Genomic DNA, 5,257 nt, shown 5'->3' on the forward strand with positions numbered 1-5,257 from the left:
CAAGCGCAAGCGAAATTTCGTCTTCCTTCACTCCTCAGTCAAGCGCCACCTGGCAAAGCTAGGTGGCAATATTAAAGAGGCAGCGTTAACGGCCTCAGAAAATGTGGCGCTGTCCGCGTTGCGAAGCGGAGTCGCACCCATGGCTTTAGCAGGTGCTATATTGCAGGTCGTATGTCCAGTCTATTAGAATGCAGGTCACAGAAAAATTTTAAATTAGTTCCATTTGATTTTATGTATTTTGCTGATGTTACCATGTACTGCTGCATTCGCTTTTTTATATATTGTTACGAGAAATATTCACAGTACTGTAGTTGTCAACACCACTGAGGATGATCCGAGCACAGCACTCGCACAGCACAGCCCTCGTCTGCGTCTTCTTCTTCTGGGAGTCTGTCGCACTTCTTTTTCGTCAGCGCGGCCAGCGAATACCGCTCAGTAACAATATTATCCCTGTTTTGACCTTGTTGAATGTTAAGTAACCTTTTTCCCCTCTGTCTTACTTCAATTCAATTTATTTTTTATTACTTATTTGATTTTGTATTAAGTTTACAACCCACCTCCTGAACAGCCCCATAGAGGTGCTGCAGTATGTATAAATAAATAAATATGCTAAACATCTATAGTCGACCTCAAGACAGAAAGGCGGCTTTGCCAGATTCATTGGAAAGGCATTACAGATGCCGAAAAAGCTCCTTTCTTTATTGTCAGTTACTTCAAATGACGTAGCAGCTTGTGGTAATGCGTAAGCAGACAGTGAAATGTATTCGCGACGATGATTTCCGATGTCGTTCGGACGATACTTACGGACCCGCATAATCCCATGTTAATCGGCGACGTTGCCGCCTGACCTTTCCTCAGTCAAGAATGCTAAACATTAAGAATAGCATAATAAGCAAGAAACGCTTGGCAGCGATCACTGGCATCAGCGTTAGCATCGCCTCTAAGAAACACTGCACACACGGGGGCAAGTGCGCATCGCGAATTGGATGTAATTCCTTGCTGGAGAGACCCACACCCTCCTCAAAAATTAGAAACTAGAGAACATAGAACCTGGCCCACCTTAACAACAAGGAAATGTTAACATGCACGCCAGAAACTTCTGAAAATGCCTCAACCAATCACAAACACCTCCGCCATCTCTAAGAAGCCAAACAAATTCTCATCGGGTAGTGACAAAAGCAACGCAACAACCTATAAACCTAAAACTAAAATAACACATATGACAGACACGACATGAAACAGCTTAAAATATGATAACCTCAACATCGAAACCCTCGAGAATCTCGCGCATTATATCACTGAGTGCTGGTGAACTAGGATAGTACTGCAAGAATGGTAGACAGAAGACATTAGCTTCAATCTCAAATACAGAAAAGACTCAACATCACTAATCTCCGCGCGATATCTCTCTTAGAGCACAAGGCAAACTGACGGAGGAAGCTCACAGCTCTGCCTCTCCAACTACCTAAAACACAAGCTGCAACCCAACACTATTCTCGGGTTCCGAGGCCACCAGTAAACTCACGATGTATTCTTACAACTCAAACATAGAGCCATCGAATCAACCCGTAAATGAGGCGTACTCGCCATACGGGCGATCATAGCTAAAGGCGACATTCTACAATGTCAGGCATCCCAAAATCTTGGACAACCTGCAAAGCATGCACTGCTGGGTGCGTCGCTCTATCTACCTCATGGCATTTCTGCAAAATAGCCAAGTAAACTTTAGGGTTGATGATAAGATATCCAACCCCATCTACAGGACATCAAAAAAACTCCACAAGGACAGTAGTATCCCCACTATTTTCTATATGCGTACCTATTGCACTCCTGGTCCATCAACAAATGCCCTGTATGCATATCACCATTTGGGCAACATATCGAGGATTCACCCCACGAACTCGCCAACAAGGTGCAGAACTATGGCCGCGACTGTGGCCTTATCTATTCTACACACAACACCTAGTTACGCGCACACGTACCACCAAAAAATATGATCTGTGGTATGCCCATTACCGAGGCAGACACATTGGATTGGTAAAACGTTTATTTGAAGCCTGTAGTAGAACGCGCGCTCGCGCGCGCGCGCTCCTGACGGGACCTCGTCCTCTGGGCACCGGCCGCGCGGCCTGGGTCCCCGCTTGCCGTGGCCGGCTCGCTGGCTCCCTGCCGGGCCAGCACCTTGATCACCTGCTGGACGGCCCAGATTTGTTCCTCTTGTTTGTCGCTTCCTGCGGCTGCTTCCAGTCGCGGCGGGATCCTCCCAGACTTAGCTTCTTCCTGGTTCTTGTTGCAATACCATAGAATGTGTGCGAAGCCGGCCGTCTCCGTTCGGCAGACTCTGCATTTGTCTGTCGGGTGCGTCTCGGGATACATTCTGTGCATCAGCGACGGGCTGGGGAGTGAGCCCGTCTGTAGCTGTCTGAATAAAACGGCTTGCTCTCGACTGAGCCCCGAGCAAGGGGGTGGAAGAGTTCTGCGAGCTAGGCGGAACGCCTTGGTTATTTCGTTGTAGTCGGTCATTCGGTCCTTGGTGCTGAACCACAGCGGCCAGTCGACCGAGGCGCGATCCGTTAGCGCGCGCGCCTCGGTGTGTGCCGTCTCGTTGTGGTTGGCGTTGCGGTCTGACGCCTCGCCCGCGTGCGCCGGGAACCACTTGATTCTCACTTGTTTGCTACCATCATCGTTCTTGGTTGCCTGCAGTATGCGCACCGCTTCCTTCGCTATCCTGCCTTTGGCGTAATTTCTCACCGCCTGCCTCGAGTCGCATAGCACTGTGTGGCAGTCGCGGTCGGCGATGGCCAGGGCGATGGCCACCTCCTCCTCTTGCTCTGCCTTGGTGCATCTCGTGCTGGCGGTCGTGCGAACGGTGCCGGTCGCGTCGACGACGACCGTCGTGAAGCCGTGTATCTTGGCGTACTCAGCCGCGTCAACGTAGCGTGCGTGTGTGTCGGCCGCGTGCTGGTCTATCAGCGCCTTGGCTCTAGCTGCTCTCCTTCCTTTGTTATACTCCGGGTGCATGTTCTTCGGTACCGAGTCCACTCTGATGTTGCGCCTGATCTCTTCGGGGACGGGGAGCTGCGTCTGCTCCCTGCCTTGATATCCAATTCCCAGATTGTCCAGATTTTCCGGCCGGCCTTGGTCGTAGACAGTCTTTCGAGTTGTGCGGCGCGTTGGGTCTCCGCTATCTCCTCCAGCGTGTTGTGCATCCCCAGCGCGCAGGAGGCGTTTGGTGCTCGTTGTTTCGAACAGTCCCAGTGCCGTCTTGCAGGCTCTGCGAATGAGTATATCTATCTTGTTTCTCTCGCTCTTCTTCCACTTGTAGTAGGCCGCCACGTGACATATGACGAACGAGTGGATCAGTCTGATCAGGCTCTCTTCCCTTTTCTTGTTCGTGACTCGTTTGAGTAGTCTCGTGGCGTTCGCCGCTTTCGCAATGAGCCGGGTGACGGTCTCGCCGTTTCTGCCGTGCGTCTCGATCGTCATTCCCAACACTCTGATCTTGTTGACTCTTGGGATCGCGTTTCCCTCTCTGGTCTTGACTTTGATTGCCTCGTACTTTCTCGGGCTGCTCTTGGCTTTTCGGTGCTTGACGGGCGGGTAGACAAGGAGCTCCGACTTGCTCGGCGAGCATTTGAGCCCCGTTCCGTCGAGTTGGTCTTCGATCTCATCAACGGCCGCCTGTAGGGTGGATTCGATGTATGCATCGCTGCCCCCTTCCACCCACAGCGTTATGTCGTCCGCGTATATCCTATGTCGGACTTCCTTGATGTTCCTGAGCCTTTCGGCCACTCCTATCATCACGAGATTGAAAAGCACCGGCGAGATGACCGATCCCTGAGGTGTGCCTGTGCTTCCCAGCTTCTTCTCCTGTGCTTGGAGGTCCCCCGCTCTGAGCTCGACCGTTCTGTCCGTGAGGAAGTCTTTGATGTAATTGTATGATCTCTCTCCCATGTTGAGTTTCGAGACTTGGGATAGGATCGCCGAGTGCTTCACGTTGTCGAAGGCGCTCTGCAGGTCGAGTCCCAGTATTGCTTTGTGTTGCCGTCGATGATCTGGTGCTTGAGTTGTATCATGGCGTCTTGGGTACTTAGATGCTGCCTGAAGCCAATGATCGTTTCCGGGTAGAGATCTTCTTTTTCGAGGTATTCTTGCCAACTGTTGAGCAGGACGTGCTCCAACACCTTGCCCACGCAAGATGTGAGCGATATGGGTCGGAGGTTATCCGTATTATCCGGTTATCTGGGATCAGGATGATCTTGGCCTTCTTCCACTGCGTCGGCAGTGTTACCGTTTTCCAGCATTTGTTGTAATAGCTCGTGAGGCTTTCTATGGATTTGTCGTCGAGGTTCTTAAGCGCCTTGTTGGTGATGCGGTCCAGCCCGGCCGCTGACCTGCTGTATAGTGCCTAGAATATACTGGCTAGTGTGCCGACCGCGGCCTCCTGGGTGGCGCCGCCAGCGATGAATGCCGGCGGCCGCCGCCAGGGGCGCTGCAAACTGGGTGGGTACCTGTCACGACGCCCGCAGCCTACCGCGCTCTCGCAACACCGGCAAGAGGTCTAGGCGCGCGCTGCATTTCTTTGCTTTCGTCAAGTTGGTAACAGACCACAGTTCTACTGGAGGCAGCTGACTACCAGTTTAAAGGTTTGTTTTGAACTTAGACTAGAATTTTGCGGCATATTCAATCATCGACGCTTCGGTGTAACTTCAAGTTTTGAACATCCCCGGTGCTCACAAAGTAAAAACGGAATATGTACCCGGGCGACGGTAGCACCATAGGCTTTTATTGGTGTAATGTCATTTTGGTAGCTTTTTCCTAACAAAATGTAAGGATCATATGTGTACATGTGTTTTACCTACACTAATTCAACTGAAATAGATCAGTAATAGATTTATTGGTAATTGGTGGTTCTCAATGTGTACTCTACATTTGCTGACAAGCAAATACGTGTGCGTGTGTGTGTGTGTGTGTGTGTGTGTGTGTGTGTGTGTGTGTGTGTGTGTGTGTGTGTGTGTGTGTGTGTGTGTGTGTGTGTGTGTGTGTGTGTGTGTGTGTGTGTGTGTGTGTGTGTGTGTGTGTGTGTGTGTGTGTGTGTGTGTGTGTGTGTGTGTGTGTGTGTGTGTGTGTGTGTGTGTGTGTGTGTGTGTGTGTGTGTGTGTGTGTGTGTGTGTGTGTGTGTGTGTGTGTGTGTGTGTGTGTGTGTGTGTGTGTGTGTGTGTGTGTGTGTGTGTGTGTGTGTGTGTGTGTGTGTGTG

General features: G+C 50.8%; 1 pseudogene; it reads right to left on the reverse strand.

Moving 5' to 3' along the window:
* Nucleotides 1-2,046: 2,046 nt before the first annotated feature.
* On the reverse strand, nt 2,047-3,969 carry LOC146189505 (uncharacterized; annotated as a pseudogene).
* Nucleotides 3,970-5,257: the final 1,288 nt, after the last annotated feature.

The sequence above is a fragment of the Amblyomma maculatum genome, chromosome 5 (assembly GCF_055883805.1).
Source record: "Amblyomma maculatum isolate TAMU_Amacu chromosome 5, ASM5588380v1, whole genome shotgun sequence".
In the NCBI taxonomy this organism is placed as follows: Eukaryota; Metazoa; Arthropoda; class Arachnida; order Ixodida; family Ixodidae; genus Amblyomma; species Amblyomma maculatum.